At 39.1% G+C, this 21,547-nt stretch overlaps 1 long non-coding RNA gene across 1 annotated transcript in view; it reads right to left on the reverse strand.

Annotated features, from left to right (window-relative positions):
• LOC139436749 (uncharacterized) overlaps positions 1–17,323 on the reverse strand; it is a 62,606-nt gene extending 45,283 nt beyond the window's left edge. The window contains exon 1 of the long non-coding RNA XR_011646099.1: positions 17,218–17,323. This is a non-coding gene — a long non-coding RNA (uncharacterized lncRNA). The remainder of the gene's footprint in view (positions 1–17,217) is intronic.
• Positions 17,324–21,547: the final 4,224 nt, after the last annotated feature.

Below are 21,547 nucleotides of genomic sequence, written 5' to 3' on the forward strand. Positions count from 1 at the left end.
CGTCATCTTGTTGTGTCAGCTCTCCGTGTGTGCATTCTTTTTTTTTTTTTTATTGATTTTGTAATAATATTACATTAAAAATATATATGTGAGGTCCCATTCAACCCCCCCACCCCACCCCACCTCTCCCCCCCCCCCCCCCCCAGCAACACTCGTTCCCATCATCATGACACATCCATTGGATTTGGTAAGTACATCTTTGGGCACCTCTGCACCTCATAGTCAATGGTCCACATCATGGCCCATACTCTCTTCCATTCCATCCAGTGGGCCCTGTGAGGATTTACAATGTCCGGTGATTGCCTCTGAAGCACCATCCAGGGCAGCTCCATGTCCCAAAGACGCCTCCACCTCTCATCTCTTCCTGCCTTTCCCCATACCCATCAGCCACCATGTCCACTTTTCCCAATCCAATGCCACCTCTTCTATGTGGACATCGGATTGGTTGTGTCCATTGCACCTCTATGTCAAGAGGAGGCTCAGATTCCACATGGATGTTGGATGCAATCCTCCCACTTTAGTTGTAATCACTCTAGGCTCCATGGTGTGGTGGTTGTCCTTCTTCAACTCCATCTTAGCTGAGTGTGGTAAGTCCAATAGATCAGATTGTAGGTGCTGGAGTCTGTTGAGGCTCAGGACCTGGCTATCATATTGTCAGTCCAGAGATTCAAATCCCCTAAAAATATCTTAAACCCCAACATTAACTGCACCTCCAGCACATTAGCATGAAAGTCTTATGAAGGAAGATCCCATCTGAGTCCAGATTCATCACACATAAACACCAGTTCCAAAAAGGGGCCATCTGCCCTGGTAGTTAACCCCATCGGCCATGACCATAATTCCCATGGGTCTCTTTAGCCCTCGAAGGAACCGATATCTGGGGGTTGTATCTGCTTTATCTGTCTCTCTGACTCTGCTCAGTTGTGCATGAGGGCAATCCTTCTGCCAGCCTCCAGACTCTTTTTTAGAAACTCGTAGCCATATAAACTCATTTCTCTTTTCCATTTCCCCCTTACTTTAGGTCAAACAGCATTTTAAAGTCATGTTATTTTATGTAGACAGGGATATTCTGCTGATCCACATTGAACCTTCCGTATAAGGTCATTTTCCAGTTGCATCATCAGTTGGTAGTTGATAGTGGTCCCTCGTTGCCAGGGAGGCTCATCCCCGGGTGTCATGTCCCACGCTGGGGGGAAGGCATTGCATTTACATGCTGAGTTTGGCTTCGAGACTGGCCACATTTGAGTAACATGAAGGCTGACAGGAGGAAATTCCCAGGCACAATGTTGCTCTAGGCCTTGTTCTTATTTTAGGTTTATCAGCTCACAAGCATAGTCATTAGCATCAGGGGCTCACTGTTGAACCCTCACTCCCTCCCGGTCCCCGCCGCTGTACCTGGGAGACTGTCGCTGCTCCCCTAGGGACCACAACAGAGCAATACTGGCCAGGAACCCTGTACCCCCCCTGCTGTGGTTTTTAATTTTGCCACTATGAGTATATCCAAACATTACCATGCACCCTGGACATATGTTCTGTACAGCTCCCTGTCAGCCATATATCACCTGTCATTGGTATCCCATACCAGTATCCCTCCATTGTCATTGTTGAAACACTCTGTGATCCAGAACTCCCCGAAATTTGAAGCCCAATATAATGTCATGGTCCCTTACTAGGGAATGGCATATAGTGATGGATTTAAAGGTTAGATAAAGAACTTGGATAAAGTTAGATAAAGAACTTAGATAAAGAATGTTGACTTGAAAAAATTCTACATCCTTTTTTTTTTTTTTTTCCCCCCCCTAATTATTCAGCTTCTCTTCACAGGAGTCCTAGACCACAGCAATGCATATATATAATATACAGCACTCCCATACATCCACCACAAAACCTTTTTCCTTCCACAGCGATACTCTTACACCCTATTCACATCATATTTACTTAACGTGATGTACAGAGTCTGAGACATTAGCTTTCTAACAAGGTGACATCTGTGCTTACATTATGGTACATACTTTAGGATACACAGTTCTTTACATTCTTAGTTATCCTATGTTTTACATTATGGTTGACATTATCAGTCTGTCATCTCCTATATGTTATGGTGTAATATTACATGTTTTATATCCATCGTTGCGTACTCTCAAGAAACTCCTCTCTTACCCCCCATTTACCTTGGTTCCACACATTTAACGTCCATTTTCCCTTCCACCTTGGTGCCCACAGTGACAGCCAACCTCCGTTTCCTGAGGAGCCACTTCCAGAGATAGATGGAATAGTGTTCAGGGCCTAACTTGCTCAACTGCCCCAATGCCCTGGGAGCCACCCTTTCTCTCGAGGGATACAGTTCCCTCTATTTGATGGCATTAGTCCTCCCCAGGATGTGGGTCCACCCCCACTCTCACTACTTGGGTTTCTACCCCATGGTGACACCCACTCTGGCAGAATGAGCATTTAGACATTCCCCAGGAGCCCGTCCTGCATCAGACCCTCCCCTCCGAGCATTCTAAACAGGTAACCCTCTTTATTATATTTTGATATGATTTTCTCGGCATTTTACTCTCCACCAACATCTGACCCTCTCCTGTGTTCGTATGCTACCCCTCCCTCCCCCCACTTTTGGGCAATGTTACCCATCCGTCCCTCCCCAGCCACCCTCAAACCCGCAAAGCCCCAACCAAAGGCAACCCCTTGCCCCCCTTTTATCTCTTCTTTGTGTTCATACTTACCACCATCTCATCTTAAATTCCACCCCTGCAGACATCGGCTCATATCCTTCCTCCACCCTCCGATTTCCTGTAAGCCTATCGTTCAGTCTCTTGCTATCTAAGGCAGCTTGTTTATTTCATATCATTGAGGTCATGTAGTATTTGTCCTTCAATGTCTGGGTTGCTTCACGCAACATAAGGTTCTCAAGATTCATCCATGTTATCACATGTGTTTGTAGTGTGTTTGTTCTTACAGCCGAGTAGTATTCCATTGTGTGTATATACCACATTTTATTGATCCATTCATCTGTTGATGGGCATTTGGGTTGATTCCAACTTTTGGCAATAGTGAACAATGCTGCTATGAACATTGGTGTACATATATCTGTTTGTGTCCTTGTTTTCAGTTCTGCTGGGTATATACCCAGCAGTGGTATTGCTGGGTCATATGGCAAATCTATGGCTAGTTTTTTGAGAAACCGCCATACTGTCCTCCAGAATGGTTGGATCCTTCTGCATTCCCACCAGCAGTGGATGAGTGTTCCCCTTCCTTCACATCCTCTCCAGCACTTGTATTCTTCTGTTTTTTTTCATAGCTGCCAATCTTATGGGTGTAAGATGGTATCTCATTGTGGTTTTAATTTGCATTTCCCTGATAGCTAGAGATTTGGAACATTTTTTCATGTGCTTTTTTGTCATTTGTATTTCTTCTTTCGGAGAAGTGTCTGTTTAAGTATTTTTCCCATTTTTTAAATGGGTTGTTTATCTTTTTATTTTCAAGATATAGAAGTTCTTTATATATGCACGTTATAAGTTTCTTATCAGATATATGATTGCCAAATATTTTCTCCCACTGTGTGGGCTCCCTTTTAACTTTCTTGACAAACTCCTTTGAGGTGCAGAAGGCTTTAATTTTGAGGTAGTCCCATTTATCTATTAGTTCTTTTGCTGCTCGTGCTTTTGGTGAGATATTCATAAATCCATTTCCTATTACAAGGTCCTGTAGATGTTTCCCTACACTGCTTTCTAGGGTTTTTATGGTCTTGGCTCTTATATTTAGGTCTTTGATCCATCTTGAGTTGATCTTTGTATAAGGTGTGAGATGGTAATCCTCTTTCATTCTTCTACATATGGCTATCCAGTTCTCCAGACACCATTTGTTGAATAGGCCACTCTCTCCCAGTTGAGAGGGTTTGGTGGCTTTATCGAATATTATGTGGCTGTATATGTGAGGTTCTATATCAGAGCTTTCAATTCGATTCCATTGGTCTATGTGTCTCTCCTTATGCCAATACCATGCTGTTTTCACCACCGTAGCTTTGTAGTATGTTTTGAAGTCAGGTAGTGTGATTCCTCCAATTTCGTTTTTCTTTTTCAGTATGTCTTTGGCTATTCGGGGTCTCTTTCCTTTCCAAATAAATTTCATAGTTAGTTTTTCTAGTTCCTTAAAGAAGGCTGCATTGATTTTTATTGGGATTGCATTGAATGTGTAGATCAGTTTTGGTAGGATAGACATCTTAATAATATTCAGTCTTCCTATCCATGAACAAGGAATAGTCTTCCATTTATTCAGGTCTTCTTTGATTTCCTTGAACAATCTTGTATAGTTCTCAGTGTATAAGTTCTTTACCTCTTTAGTTAAATTTATTCCTAAGTATTTGATTTTTTTATTTACTATTGTGAATGGTATTTGTTTCTTGATTTCCTCCTGATCTTGCTCATTATTAGTGTACAGAAATGCTACTGATTTTTGCGCATTGATCTTATAACCTGCGACTTTACTAAACTCATTTATGAGTTCTAGAATCTTCGTTGTAGATCTCTCAGGGTTTTCTATGTATAGGATCATGTCATCTGCAAATAATGAAATTTTGACATCTTCCTTTCCAATTTGAATGCCTTTTATTTCTGGTTCTTGCCTCAGTGCTCGAGCAAGTACTTCTAAGACAATGTTAAATAGGAGCGGAGACAGTGGGCATCCTTGCCTTGTTCCTGAGTTTAGAGGGAAGGAGTCTAGGATTTCTCCATTGTAAACAATATTGGCTTTAGGTTTTTCATATATACTCTTTATCATGTTCAAAAAATTTCCTTGTATTCCAATCTTTTGGAGTGTTTTTATCAAGAAAGGGCAGCACCATTCTTGAGCAGGCTGCACTTTCTTTCTCACTGGGCAGCTTTCCTTACGGTGTGCACTCCTTGCATGTGGGGCTCCCCCATGCGGGGGACACCCCTGTGTGGCACTGCACTCCTTGTGCACATCAGCACTGTGCATGGGCCTGTTCCACACGGGTCAAGGAGGCCTGGGGTTTGAACCACAGACCTCCCATGTGATAGGCAGACGCCCTATCCATTGGGCCAAGTCTACTTCCCTAGGTTCAAATTTAAGAACATAATTTTCTGGTGTTCACATGAAAGACTCAGAACAACACAGATGCCATTGACAAAGAAGTGATGCATAACATACAAAAGATGGCATGGCATTATAATCCATACAAAGAACTCTTACAAATCAATAAAAATATATATATATCTAAGAGAAAAATGGACAAAGACGATAAATAGTCTCATAGAAAAGGAAGTTCAAATGGCTAACAAGTATATAAAGGGATACAAAAAATCATTGGTATCAAAGCAATACAATTTTTGAAACATCTTTATTGAGATATAACTTACATTCAATTATTCAATGACTTGAACAATCATTCAATTCACCCATTTAAAGTGTACAGCACAATGATTTTTAGTATGTTCAGAGTTGTACAACCATCATCACAATCAGTTTTTGAATATTGAATCACTCCAAAAGGAAATTTTATCCTTTAGTTCTCATGCCCAAATCCTCTGATTTCCCATATCCCTAGGTAGCCACTAATCTACTGTTTCACTCTATATATTTGCCTATTCTGGACATTTCATATAAAAGTAATCATAGAATATGTGGTCCTTTATAACTTGCTTCTTTCACTGAGCATGGAGTGAGTCATCCATATGGTAGCATGTATTAGTACTTCATTTCTTTATTATTGCTAAACAACATTCCATTGTTTGGATATACTATATTTTGTTTATCCATCAGTTGATGGACATGTGGGTTGTTTCCACTTTTGGGCTATGATAAAAAAATGCTGCTGTAAACATTCAAGAACAATTTTTTGTGTGGACATATGTTTTTGTTTCTCTTGTCTATATATCTAGGAGTGGAATTATTGGGCAATGCAGTAACTCCATATTTATTCTTTTGCAGAAATATCAGACTTTTCTAAACCTGCTGTGCCATTTTACATTCCCACCAGCAATGAGAGTTCCAATTTCTCCATATCCTCACCAATTCTTGTTATTATCTGTCTTTTTCATTCTAACCATCCTAGTGGGAGTGGATTGGTATCTTGCTGTGGTTTTTATTTGCATTTCCCAGATAACTAATGATGCTGATCATCTTACATGTTTATTAACCATTCAGATCCTTCGTCTGTTTTTTAATTGAGTTATTGGTCTTATTGGGTCTTTTTGTCTTACTTTTTTCTTTTTTCTTGTTGTTTTTTAATTGTAAGAATTCTTTATATATTTTAGGTACAAGTGCCTTATTAGATATTAATATTAGGTTGCAAATATTTTCTCCCATTCTGTGGGTTTTCACTTTCTTGATGGTGTACTTTGAACTACAAAAGTTTTAATTTTTCTGGAGTTGAATTTATCTCTATTGTTGCTTATAATTTTGGTGTCATACCTAAGAATCCATTGCCAAGTCTACAGTCATTAAGATTTACCCCTGTTTTCTGCGAAGAGTTTTATAGTTTTAGCTCTTATATTTAGGTATCTGATTTATTTTGAGTTAGTTTTTATATATGGTATGAGATAAGAACTAACACCATTTCTTTTTGCAATTGTATATCCAGTTGTCCCAACACTATTTGTTGAAAAGACTACTCTTTCCCCATTGAATTGTTTAGACACTCTTGTCAAGAATCAATTGTCCATTAAAATGAGGATTTATTTCTTGATTCTCAATTCTGTTCCAATGATCTATATGTCTTTCCTTATGCCTTATGTCTATCTTACTTGTGGTAAATTTTGAAATCAGGAAGTGTGAGTACTCTTTGTTTTTCTTTTTCAAGATTGTTTTTGCTGTTCTTTGTCCTTGAATTTACATATGAATTTTAGGATCAGTTTGTCAGTTTGTACAATGAAGCCAGCTAAGATTTTGACATTGAATCTGTAGGTCAATTTGGAGAGTACTGCCATTTTAACAGTTAAAAAGTCTTCCTTTCCTTGAATATGGTATGTTTTCCCATTTATTTAGATCTTCTTAAAATTCTTTCAACTATGCTTTGTAGTTCTCAGGGTATAAGTTTTGCACTTCTTTTGATAAATTTTTTTCCTAAGTATTGTATTTTTTTTCATGTTATTGTAAATGAAATTGTCTTCTTATTGTCATTTTTTGATAGCTCATTATAAGCATATAATAATTTAATTGATTATTGTATATTGGTCTTGATGTTGCCACCTTGCTGAACTAATTTATTAGATGAAATTTTTTAGTGGATTCTTTAGGGTTTTCTATTATACAAAATCATGTCATCTTCAAATAGAGATAGTTTTTGTTCTTCCTTTCCAATCAGGGTGTCTTTTGCTTTTTCTTCTTGCCTAATTGCCCTGTATAGAACTGCTAGCACGATATTGAACAGAAGTACCAAGAACAGATATACTGGTCTTCTTCCTGATCTTAGGGGACAGCATTCAGTCTTTTATCACTAGGTATGATGTTAGCTGTGGGTTTTTAATAGATACTCTATCGGGATGAAGAAATTCCTTTCTATTCCTAGTTGGTTGAGTTTTTTAAACCCAAGGGGATGTTAGATTTTATAAAATGTTTTTTTTCTGCATCAGTTGACATGATATGTGGTTTTTACCTTTAATTCTATTAATATCATGTATTACAATAATTGCTTTTTGGATGTTAAACATACTTGCATTCCTGAGATAAATTCTACTTGATTATTAGATATAATCCTTTTTATATGTTGCTAGATTCAATTTCCTAATTTTGTTGCAATTGGTTTGCAATTTTCTTGTAATTTTGTTGTCTGGCCTTGGCATTGGGATAATGCTGCCTTCATAGAATGGATGAGAAGCATTTCTTCCTCTTCTATATTTTGGGAGAGTTTGTGAAGGACTGGCGTTAATTCTTCTTTAAAGGTTTGATAGGGAAAAAAAACAATGAAGACATCTCAGCCTACACTTCTTTGTGAGTAGTTTTTTTGTTTGTTTTTGTGTTTTTTTATCTACAAATTCAATTTCTTTCCTTATTTTAGGCATATTCAGATTTTTTCTTTTTTCTTGAATCAGTTTGGGTAGTTTGCATTTTCTAGGAATTTGGAAATTCCATCTAAGTTATCTAATTTTTGGCATACAATTGCTCACAGTATTCATTTATAATCCTTTGTATTTAGTAATGCTCCCTCTTTCATTCTCAATTTTAGTAATTTTGGTCTTCTCTCTTTTTCCTTTGTCAGGTTTCAAAAGGACTTTTAATTTGTTGATGATTTCAAAGAACCAAATTTTGGTTTCTTTTATTTTCTCAATGGTTTTTGTATTCTCTATTTCACTAAGTTCCACTTTAATCTTTATTTTTTTCCTTCTGCTTGCTTTAAGTTTAGTTTGCTCTTCTTTTTCCAATATTTTACAGTGGAAGTTTAGGTTATTGATTTGAGAGTTTTCTTCTCCTTTAATGTTGATATTTACAGCTCTCAATTTCCCTCTAAATACTGCTTTAGCTGCATCCCATAAATTTCAGTATGTTGTTGCTTCATTTTCACTCATCTCAAAGTGTTTTTTTTTTTTTAATTTCTCTTGTGGTTTCCTTTTTTTTTTTTTTTGACCCATTGGTTACTTAGCAGTGTGTTTATTTAATTTCCATATATGTGAACATCAAAAATTTCTTTGTTACTAATTTCCAATTTCATTCCATGTGGTTGGATAACATACTTTGATGAATCCAATCCTCTTAAACTTGATCTGTCTTTGATCTGTCTTTGGCAATATTCCACATGTACTTGAGAAGAATGCAGAGCATGCTGTGAGAAATACATATTTAAGTCACAGAAATAACATTTTATACCCATACCAGTGGGTATTAAAAGGTAGGTATATCTAGTGTTGGCAAGGATATGGGGAGTCCATTGTGTACTACTAGTAGGTGTGTAAACTGGGACATCCATTATGGAAGTAATCTGGCAGTGTTTAGTGAAATTAATACAGTATATATATGTTAACTGACCATTAAGTCCCAAACTTCTAGACATATTCTCAGGAGAAATTCTCCCAAAGTTGCACAAGGAAATATAACCAAAGGTATACATAATAGTGGTTTTGAATGGTAAGGATGAAAGAAATTAGGTATCGATCTCTAGAGCAATGGGTTAGTAAAAATGTGGTGGTGCATGCAATGATAAGAAACAACAAGCCAGATTTAAATAAGCAACATGAAATAGAATGAAAAACAAATAATATTATTGAGGAAAGCAAGAAACTGAGTAAGATTTCTTTTATATCTTATATTAAATTAAAAACAAGCATAAACAGAAGAATGCTACTGCACATTTTAGAAGAATGCACACATATACATAAAGACAAAAATCAAGCCCCCTAAACATAAGCCTATGGAGAGAAGGGAACAGGGGAGGGGTTTAGAAAGAGAAGCAAAAATTAAAATAGTGGTGACAATGGCAAGAACTGAAAAGTGTGATTAATTCAACTCTCTGCTCCTGCGGGCCAATATTTTTAAGTTAAGAAAAAATTAACACTTGGAAGCTCATCTTTTAGACAAAAAAAAAGAAAGGAAGAAAAGAAAGGAGGGAAGAAAAGGAGGGAGGGAGGAAGGAAGGGAGGGAGGGAGGGAGGAAGGAAGGAAGGGAGGAAGGGAGGAAGGAAGGAAGAACACCTTCTTGATTCCAGCACCAAATTGCTAGAAAAAGACCTCTTCACAAAACCAGATATTAAAATAACCATTTAAGAGGTTTGTAGGATCCATATCTGGAAAGCATCACCATGACCTCTTCTAACATATTTCTCACATTCATACAATGTTTGAAATGGGTAAGATATAATCTATCTTCACAAGTAGAATGGCATTTTCAATAGTCCCACAGAGTCCATACAGCATTATTTCCTATTTTAAAATCTGTTTTATCCATTTATTTCTCAAGGTTCTTAACTGCAGACAACAGAATCCACACTAGCTGGTTTAAGCAGAAAATAATTTAATTACAAGAACCAGTAGGATTAAAGAATTTTTGAAAGGACCAAAGAGCCAAACTTGGATGCCACAAAAGTCATAGATAGGGCCAGGAGTATTACCCAGCCATTACATGGAATCTTTCTGGTAGAACCTCTGCCGCTGCCTTTCACTGCTTGGATCTTATGATGCTAAATAATGAGACTTAAAACCTCTGACACCCATGCTTAAGAAAAACCAAGCTCCTCTCCCACTGTGCTCACAAAAAAGATCTGACCTCTTCTAGAGCAGCCACTAAGTCTGCTTCTGCCTATTTCTGCTTTGTACGTCATAAATTTCTAGTCTCACATGGGTCAATCAACTTAAAAGAATCTAGCTATGGAATTCTAGCTACAAGGGAGTCTTAAATATATAGTTTTTAGCTTACTTTAGCCTCTACATGATAGAAAAGAATGCCAGGAGGGAATTATCAACAAGCCGATCTGAAGTATCTGCCATAGGCACACAAATAATTAATACTATTGAGTTGCAACATCAGTTATTTGCAGCTAATTCACACAAAAAAAAATTTGCATCACATGAGATTGTGATGTAAAGTCACTGAAAAAAGATAAAATTACCCTTGAAAATCCCTTAGAAGGACATCAGAAATTGAAACAGTCAACCTTAGAAGAGACTGTTGTTTCTAATCCTTTAAGACCAGATGAAGTATTTAATTTGCATTTGAGAAAGTGTTGATTAAAACAGTGCATATCATTAATATCAAATCACATTCAGCACTGTACCTACACATTAAGAAGATGGAGTAGCAAGGCAACCTGAGAAGTGATCAGATATATATTCCCCATCATGGTTTCACTTCCTGAGTAGACTATAAAGGATACAGACCTAAAGGGGAAAATGTGTCCTGTTCTCCTGAGGAAAGAGTGTTAGAGAAAAGAACATGTTACATGCACATGGCTACCTAAAGCTCCACCACTTTTCAGCTCAAGCACTACTACTGAATGTTTCTTAGTTCCTAAGAGAAGGATCCAATCGGTCCAGCTCATCCTCTCAAGAGAGAGCTCACTAATGATAGGTTGCAGGCCAGGCTATGGGTGGAATCTCCTGTTGTCAGGTGGTTCAGTTACCTAGGGGGTGGGAAGAAGGGAGAGAGGCTTTGTCACGCTTCTCCCACAAGTAGACATACCCCATCCAGCCTTAGTATAAATGGTTCTATATGCTTGTATTTTTAAAATATCAACAACTCATATTAAGACACAAAATACCTTTCCTGGTCCAATCTGGCAGAGAATAATAGCTAATAATTATTGCCCACTTTCTATTGTTAGGCACTGTTCTATGTAATTTATACATATTAACTTATTTAATCTTCACAAGAAACTTATGTAATTGGCATCATTATTATCCCCATTTTAAAGAGGCACAGAGCTGCAGTGGTTTACCAAAAGTCATAAATTACTTAACCTCTCTGTGTAGAGGCAGAATTGGGATTCAAAGTCTACTCCACAATATTTGGGAAATATTTGTTTCCCAAAGATTTGTTTACTAGTCTTTTAGATCCTCCATGTGGTTTTAATTAGAACATTAATTCATGATGTTCATAATTGATTGTATAGCTATTAGTCAATTTTATGGTAGGAGGGAATTATTACAAAATTTATTACAAAACATAGCATGTTTTCTGACTGTTCCAGCTTTCTGATATCATCCTTCTTTCTAATAAACTGCCCTTTACATTATTCCCTTCTATAGCATGTTCCTCCATCATGGAATATCAAACTGACAAGGGAATTGGCACATTCCAAGACTGTCCCTACATTTGATTGTGAGGCAGGTGTGGAGGTAGGACAGGACACCTTGCTTGTGTTTGCCAGAGCAAAAGAGTTGACCCACTGAAGTGATTCAGTTTGCAGTATTCAGCCTGGTGTTAGCTCACAGTAACTCAAAAGCCACTAAAAAGCAAGAACAGTAATGCAATATGCATGATAGACTGCAGAGAGAGAGAGAGAGAGAAAAAAAAAAACTCTCCTATGTGTTGAAAAAACTATGCATTTAGACAGGCCCTGCCTGAAGCACCTCAATTATCTAAATTATCTTTAAAGTCAGGGACATTAACCCATCCTTAAAAACAAATATTGAGCCATGTGGCCAGGACCTAAGATAAATTCTTAATTAAACGCTAAACATGAAAAACTAAATGCACCATTGACCTTTCAGGTTGAGATTTGGGGGAATCTGATAGGCAGGAAGGGAATTGATGATATATTTGCTATTGACAATTGACATTATTTCATTCAAAATTTAGCAAGCATGTATCAAGAGACTTTTAGAATGATCACAGTTAACATTAAATGAATGCTCAGTACCTGTGCCAGACACTGCTATTTACTTGACCTGCTGTGTGTCATTTGATCCTAACAGAACCCTACAGAATACAGAATACTACCTTTGTCTCATAGATGGGGAAACTGAGGCTCAAGTAGTTTAAGATGTTTTTTCAAGCTAAGAAAAGAAAAAGGATTATTTGAATTTGTCAAATTCCAAAACGTGATCTCTCTTTAAAATTCCTTTTTACTTAAAGATTTTGCTTACTTGAAAAAATAAGGATAATATAGTAATCAAGGATAGTGGCGTAAACACCCATATCCCCACTACCCAGTTTAAGAATAAAAAATTACTACAAATACAGTTAAAGCCGTCTTGTCTGTCCCTTCCTCCCAGAGATAACCAGAAATCCAAACTTAGTGTTTTTCATTCAGCCTCCCCAACCATTTCTTAATATTTTTACTACATATGTGTATATCCTTAAACAATGTAAAATATAGTCTTGCAGGCTTATTTAAACTTTTATATAAATGGTATACTGTAAGCATCCTTTCACAATTTGACTTTTCACTTATAACTATAAGTGTGTGAAATTTATTTATGTTGATAATTTTACCTCTAGTTTATTTATATTCTCTGCTATATAATATTCCACTCCACAGATATGTCATGATTATCCATTCTTCTGTTTTGAGCACTGATTTTTCACTATTACAAATAATGCTGCAATGAACATATTCCTATTTGTCTTCTTGTACAAGAATTTGTCCAGAGCATATATGTAGAAGTAGAATTGTTATGTCATAGCACATATGCATCTTCAAATTTGCTAGATATTGCAGAACTGTTGCAAAGTGCTTGTTTTAAGTGATACTCCCATCAGCAGTGAAAGGCAATATCTGTTGCCCCACATATTTGTCAACACTTGGTTTTGTCAAACTTTTTAATTTCTGCCAATATGAAAAGTCCAGAAATGGAAATTTGCTATGGTTTTAGTTTTGGTTCTCATAATAACTAGTGAGGCTGAGCTGTTTTTTCAATGTTTATTCAGCTACTTAGGTTTCCTCTTCTGTGATTTTTCTGTTCATCAACTTGACTCAAGGACATATGAATGTATGACTCTCCTAGAGACAAAAAAATGGGAACTCAGGACTCAGTTGGAAAGATGCTCACTATCTATTAGGGCAGACAGATAAGAACAGCCAACAGTAATTCTGTGGGGTATGTGCTACGAAAGCCCACAAAAAGGAAGAAGGCAATGGGCAAGGAAAGGCTTATTGGTGAAGGCAACCTTTGAGCTAATGGTTGAAGAATTCATAGTAGCCGAGAAGGGGGAGGCATTCATAGTAGCTGAGAAGAGAAGGAGGAAAAAAGATGTGCAAAACTGGAAGTGAGGAAGGACCTGATAATGACCAAGAACGTGACAACTAACTCTAATCGATTGGAACAGAGACTGCTTGAGCCAGACATGTTAGGTACAAGGGGGAAAGGCAGTCAGATCTTGAAGGCCTTGTGTTCTGCACTAAGGAATGCCTTGTCCTGGAGTCAAAGGGAGTCATTTAAGGATTGTGAGTAGAGGAGTGTCTAGATCAAATCTGCTGTCTGGGGCTAAGACAGTGGCGCAAGGGTGGAGAGGAATGTGTTATCATAGAGGCAGGTTTATTAATGAGAACAGTTAAAAAGCTACTGCAAAATCTATGCTAACGTGAATGAAAGCAGCGCCAGTGAGGCCAAAAAGAGGAAATGGACTTAGGCGATATCTATACCAGAGAATCAACAGAACTTGATAGCCTCTTTAAAGGTGACTGTTGGGATCTGAAGAGTTAATAAATAGTATCTCTCTTTTCCAAGCCCGAGTTTAGAACAAATTAAGAGATAGATATAGATGTCAGAAAAATGACTATCAAAACATCAGTTTTGTTACTGATAAAGCCTAGTAGAAGGCTTGCAGCCACAAAGGGCTTATTAATACCAGACGTGAGATATGAGCACATATCCACCCAGGCACAGGCAGCTCTGAACCCCTGGAGGCCACCCCCATGGGACCTGCCAAGGAAGATGTCAAACCTCTGCAGGCAGACAAATCCCAAATGAGAGGTGGGAGGAGAAGGCTAAGTCACTCATGCTCAGTTTCTTCATGAAACCTTATTAACCAAATGAATCATTCCTCCTCCTCTAGGAATGAGTGGGTGTGTATGTGGAGAGTGAAGGGAAAACAAGAAAAGGGAGCATTTAATGAGGCTCTCTCCAAAAGAAAACTTAAAAAAGAAGGGTACCTAATGCCATCATATAATAACAGAAACAGCAACAAAAATACTCTCTCATTTTGGAAAGTGATGATGGCAGAGCCATCCAGAATTGAGTTCTGGCCTGCTCCCTCATTTCATAAGCTAACTCTTCCACCCACCCAGTCGTCTGTTCTCTGTGTCTATTTGCTGCGTCTTCTTTGTCCACTTCTGTTGTTGTCAGTGGCACGGGAATCTGTGTTTCTTTTTGTTGCATCATCTTGTTGTGTCAGGTCATGTTGTTGTGTCAGCTCTCCATGTGTGCGGCACCATTCCTGGGCAGGCTGCACTCTCTTTCGCGCTGGGCGGCTATCCTTACTGGGTGCACTCCTTGCGTGTGGGGCTCCCCTATGCGGGGCCACCCCTGCGTGGCAGGGCACTCCTTGAGCGCATCAGCACTGCGCATGGGCCAGCTCCACATGGGTCAAGGAGGCCCGGGGTTTGAACCGCAGACCTCCCATGTGGTAGATGGACGCCCTAACCACTGGGCCAAGTCCTCTTCCCCCGTAAGCTAACTCTTAAGAAGAGATTACTATCAATCTCTATGCTAAATGCTTTTCATAAAAATTCACACACTGACTTACTTCTTAGTTATCTAGCTGATAAAACAAATACCATGCATCAGGTGGTTACTTAACAACAGAAATTTATTGGCTCACTATTTCAGAGACAAGAAGGCTTGCTTCTTCCTGAGGTTCATATCTTACAGCTGCCCAGCAATCTCTGGGGTTCCTGGCTTTTCTGTCACATGGCAATGTACCTATCAATGTCTTCTCCTTTCTCTTCCAGGTTCCGTTCACTTCCAGCTTCTGGCTTCTCCCCATGACTTCCTCTCTTTGACCAATTTCCTTTACTTTCAAGGACTTCAGCCATGTTGGATTAAGGTCCACCCTTGTTTAGTTTGAGCACGCCATAACTAACATCTTCAAAGGTCCTATTTATAAATGGGTTCACACCCATAGGCCCGGGGGTTGAGACCCAAGCATGCCTTTTGTGGGGGACATGATTCAATCCCTACACACAAGAACTCCATGAGGAAAATACCATAAGCATCCCCATTTTTTCAGATGAGATAATGAAAGAGCTTAAGTTATTTCTCAAGGTTACCCAGCAAGTAAGTGGCAGAGCCAAGACTTGAACCCCAGTCTATCAGACTACAGAGCTTTTGTTTTTAACTATGACCTTTTTATAACACATAAAAGTTGGGCCCTGGGTCACTTTTACTGCTATTGCTATGGTCAAATTTTCAAAGAAAAGGGTAGTGTCTTGAAGTAGGGGTTAGGAACTTTGGTAAGTACAAGAGAGGCAACATAATTCAGACCAATCATTTTGGAAGACAGTGCACGTTTGCTGTGAATGAAAAAGGAAACATTAGGCTCATCTATTCTGCTACTAGAGAAGGTTATAATGAGCCATAAAGGAATAAACTTGGTACTGAAAGAGACCAAAAGCAGGTATATGTTGCACTACAGCTTTAATTTTTAGATTGAGCTAATGAATGGTATTTTTATTTTTAACTATGTAATCCCACTCCTGTAATTTGTAGCATGTAGCTGTGCATCATTACTTATTAATGGAACTGTCTTTAGTCACAAAGCAAATTCCTGTTTTCCACTCCTGTTTTTCATTCCCTAACAAGCTCCTGTTTTTCAGCCACCTCTTATCTAAAACCTAATAAAATGTACACCGTACACCGGGTGGAGAACCTGAGACCAAGGACATTCTAAAGAGCAGTCGTGAGCTCATTCCTTCTCCCCCTCCACTGATGTCTGCTTTGCAGACTTAGTTTGCAGGTGGACTCAGCCAATGGCTTCCCTGTCCCCACCTCTCTTTGTCTAATTCTAATAAAAAACCCTTGCCCCCTTTTTTCAAAGAGGCAGATTTGAGATTTTGTCCGTCTCCTCCTAACCTCCGCCGGCTCAATAAACTCTTTCTCTTGTGTGATAAGAACCTCTCTGTGCTAAGTAAAAGAACCCAGGGAACTCGCATTAGTCCCCTGAATTTGAAAAGCAGGAAGGAAACGGGCTTGACTGGCATAAAATACCCCCATGGCATAAGAGGTGAGGGAGTTTTCTATGGGTGCAGAGGGGTCAAATGGGAAGACGCAAGATTCTGTTCTGTGTTTTATTTTCTCCAAGAAGAAATAACCAACTTGGGACAAGAACTATGTCTTGCACTTCATTCCTGAAACAGTGATGCACAAGATTTGTGGGCATACAAATAAATTTTTATTTTTTTTTTTAGGGTAGGCAAGGGAGTAAAAAGTTTATTAAGAAATGAGAAAAATAGAAATGAGATAAGTACACAGCCCAAGACATGGGTTGCAGGCATACTATAGGGTAAGATGCACCTTTTATTTTTAATAAGGTGTGTAAGGTGGTAAAATATTCTTTACTCCAAATTGGCAAAAGAACAAGTGGAATTAATGCCTTTAAACAGAATTGATGCCACACCTCAGGTAGTAACAACAGTTTAAAACTGGTGTGGTTTCTTCCTAAAACAGCCATGCTCAGGTGAGGCAGAAAAGAGCCAAGTGCATTTCGGCACAGTAATGATGGGGCCTATTCTTATAAAAACTGCAAAGCCAAAGCCATGGTGGATGGAGGGAATATTCCTCCACCTGTAATACTGAACTGGGTTGTTGCTAAAAGAAATTAATGCTTACCTTGATAAGATAGTTTATTTCTTCAGAAAAGTAGTAAGAAAACCAGTCACTGAAACTTCTGGTAGGGTAAGAGACCTGCATTCAAAGCTCCCACATTTACTCTCACACAGGTCCAAAGGTCACCTTGTGGCCTTTCCAGGGCTTTTGGCAAAAGCCTGAGGCATTGTTCATTGTTGCAACTGCCCCAGGCGCCTTTTGGCAGCACCGCCTCCTGATCCTGTGGAGTGAGGTTTGTGAGTGTGCCCAACTCCGGGAGTTAAAGAGAGGGTGCCAGGCAGGAACAGGGCTGGGAAGAGAGTGGTATTTCAGGGAAGACCCGCCAAGCAAAGTTCTGGGCCTGCAAAGGCCTGCCCGTTCCCTACCCTGCTTGGTTTCAAGTAAAAGAAAAGCTCACACAGAACCGACATCCTGAGATTTCCCTCTTCCTTCAAGAAAGAATTTTATAAACTTGCCTACTAGTCCTGCGAGGTTAGTGGAACAGGGACCAGAGCAGCAGGAAGATTTCAGGAGAGGAAGAGACTCATCTGCTTCCACCCCGCAGCATAATTTCACCAGGGAGAGGCTGGAGGGCCCTTTCCCAGTGTCTCTAAGCAGATTACTAGCTAGAAGACCCTAGGGTGCAGGAGACTGCTCTGTTCCCTGATTGCATCCCTCCACCCAGGTTTAGTCCCGGATAGAACTGAAGGGGCACTAATACCCTTGGGGTCACACATAAGAGCCAAGGCAATATGAAATAGTAGGAGAGCTCTACCTCTCAGCCTGAGGAAGGGATGGTATAAAAGGGAAGAGGGGCAGAAAGGGTGGGACGATTTACTATATTCTCTGTGCTCATATAGGTAAAGTGATCCTGGACCTAAAATTAAGAAAGAGAAAAATATTTAGCAAATCTGAAATCCTCTGAGCATCTGCTAGGTTCAAGACACAGTCCTATCTGGAATCTAGTCCCCTGAGTCTCTTCTAGAATTTTTTTCAGAAAACCAGGAGATCCCTGGGGCCTTCCCTGCCCCTCATGGTTTAGATAGGACTGAAACAAACCCCCAATTCTTTTGCTTTGTGGAAATCTGAAGACCACCCCCTGTATTTCTGCAAATTCCCAGGGGACAAGTTCTCATGGGCCCTCTGAACTCAGCCCCTTTTTCTATTTCTACAACAAATGTACAGATTTAACAACATTTCCAGAAGATTTTAGTGAGTGAAAGATAGGTTTACATTGCAAGGATGCAAACTTTTTCAAATGGAATAGTGAGTGGCATCATTCTTAAAATATCCCATAGCCTTGTTAGGACCAAGGATTGTTCCCAGTCCTTCCCTCATTCAGCCAATGCTATTCATCCCACTGGCTCTGCTCTACCAACCCTTCCTTCTCTCTCTTTCTCTCTTCTTTTCAGGGAAAAAAAAAACGAAATCAAATTCTTCTCCTTGTCTCTACAGTTCAGTTAAGGGATTATTTTTGTTATTGTTGCTCCTGCCCTTGGAGTCTCACCCAAAAATTCCTTAGCCAGGTACTTTTTATAACAAAGACAACTAAGCAGGGCCAGATTAGGGCACCCACCTCAGGTCCCCAAATTTAAGAGGCCACCAAAAAAATTCAGCAGTTAAGATAAATAATTCTGAATGCAGTATTAAAAACTCAAAATTAATGCAAAAAAATCCGTGATGAACAAAACATCAAATTTTAAAATAAAGACAGGCTATTGTAATTAGTTTCTTTTATGACCCTGTGTTATTGTACCATGGAACAGTCATTTCCAACTAGCCCAAGATTTCCTGGCTACAGTGTCCCACTTGGGGAGTTTATAAGAGTTGTCAATGGCCTAAGAACAAATTGAGTAATGCAGGGCTTTACATATAGTCATGTTTTTCAATTGCAGAGCTTTAATTTCCCACATGGTTCAAAATACAGAAAGATACTTTGATAAGTTTATCTAAAACCACACATATTTCCTTTTGCTTCAGGTTCTAATATGGCTCAGCAGGGCCCCACATCTAAGGTGGTACTTGTGTTTGCCTTGTTAAAGGTCATAATGATAAAGCTCAAACAGAATGGAGGCAGCAAGACATAGGGTAAGAACTCTGAGTCAAACAGACATAGACAGAGGTCCAATTCCTCATTGCCCGCTGTGTGACCTTAAGTAAGTCAGTAATCACCTCTATCCTTGGTATACTTACTGGGAACATGCAGGCTATAAAAGTACCTAGTTTAGAGGACTGTTATAAAGATTTCTTTGAGAGGGATTTTTCTAGCATATAAAAAAATGTTTCATAGTAACAAATGGTACTTATGCTTAGTCTTTCTATACAAGGGATTTTTATTGGTCTTTTAAACTCCATTTTGATGCACTAAGCAACCCAATCCAAAATTGCAAGTTATCAGAAAGTAAATGGAGAATGTGTCAATATATACACAAATTGCCTACTTGCTTAAATAAAAAAATCATTTACTGTATACCTACTATGTGCTCCCTGTGAACTGCTTAACAAACATTAATTATAGCCTTGCACCACCCAGCAGTTTTCTAGATGACAGAAGGAAGCTCAGAGAGGTGAAATAATTTACCCAGTGTAACGTGACTAACGTGGTAGAAAATGGAGATTTGATCATTGCCGTACATTGGCTTGTTCACAGATTAGGAATAATTCTTCTCTTACATAATTTTCTCTTTTTCTCACAGACTGCCATCAAAGAAAGATAAAAATAATTATGTGATCATATTCCTTAAAGGTCACAGTGCACTTGTAGCTTGGCAGACTGATGTATATTTCCTCTTCGGTGAGATTTTCTAACTACAAGAGCCGACCTAAGGGCTGAGCCTCTCTATGAAAGCAACTGAAAAGTTATACAGATTTAAGACCACTTCATTTGTGTTCAACAAACAGGTTTCAAGGTAACAAAGTTCCCATCTTTTCAGCAAGCCCTAAAAAACGGGGCTGCTAATGAAAGTCCACCAAGAAGAAAGCAAAGCTGGGGAAAATGTCTCTTACTATCTCCTCAAAATTAGGAAGGAAGCTAGGGAACCACATGCAAATGAAAACATGAGAATAAGCTTGGTCTGTAAATTCACTGGCGAACCAGGAGGTTTGAGCAGTGGGGCTTTGATGGCCCAGATGTTGTCTTGTTCTTTTTCTGCCACTCAATCTACTTGGAGCTTATCTTTATTCCCTTCTAATGCTCTTAACACTGAGGATATTGTTTGAAATCAGCCTGGGACTGGAGACAAAAATATAGATGCAGTTATAGAAGCATAACAGCTGAAGCATGAAACTAATACAATCAAGAAAAGTAATAGAAAAATCCTAGAGGCTGGTTTGGAAAAAAAAAAAAAAAGAAGACAATGCTGAATCAGAATCTCTACTGCTGGGTAAATGAGCTGGAAGGGACTATTACTGGAATGAAAGTAATATTATTCACACAAACATTAACTGGGACACAGGATAGCTATGGGTAGCATACCTTTCCTTTAAGGCACGAGGCCAGAACAAGGAGAGGACATGCAGCTTTGTGGTGACACTCCTCATTTTTCTTCCAGCATCCCTGTGGCTTGGTCAGAAGGGATTTCTAGAACCCAGTTCCAAATCTGAGATCAGGTTTGGAATGGAATTCTGCCATCTTCTGAGCTGCCACAAACCCAGCTGGAAACCCTGAGTATCCCTGACAGCACCATATTCTGCTCGCTATGAGCTGTGTATCCTCAGCCTCCTGAGGCTGCTGGCCAAGCCCTTTCCCAGAGAAGGAAGCACCCTTGCTGGAAGGGGAGATGAGAATGTGTTAGAAAATATAGGGCAGAGTACATCATTTTTCCCTCCCATGAACTCCAAAAAATAAGGCATAACAACTATCAGTCAGCAATTAGTTTGCATTCCAAGCAAATTCCTACCACATGAGACCATCAGGCAGCAAAATGGGTCCTGCAGGCACCAGTGAAATTGTCCATAATGCAGTTGAGGTGGAAGCACTAGAAGTGAAGCAGAGTCTGTTCACGTGGTTTTCTGTGCTCTTTCCATCTTCCCACATACCCTAGTTGATTGTTTTTGAGTTTAAGTTTACACAGTAGTTAAATTATGCACTGTGCACATAAAATCAGATTTCTAGAGTTAGCCTGCTTGCCAGACATTGACCCCAGAGGCACAGATGAGTGCCAGGTTAATAAATTCTCCTCATCCAGCTTTTAATAGCATACACCCCTCATAAACACCCACAAGATCCCCTCTTCCATGGGTTCCTCTAGGTCAGGGGTTCTTAATCCTTTTTGTTCCATGGACCCCTTTGACAGTCAGGTGGAAACCATGGACCCCTTCTCAGAATGTAGTGGCAGATAGTTTTTTGATGCAC

The sequence above is a fragment of the Dasypus novemcinctus genome, chromosome 17, assembly GCF_030445035.2.
Source record: "Dasypus novemcinctus isolate mDasNov1 chromosome 17, mDasNov1.1.hap2, whole genome shotgun sequence".
In the NCBI taxonomy this organism is placed as follows: domain Eukaryota; kingdom Metazoa; phylum Chordata; class Mammalia; order Cingulata; family Dasypodidae; genus Dasypus; species Dasypus novemcinctus.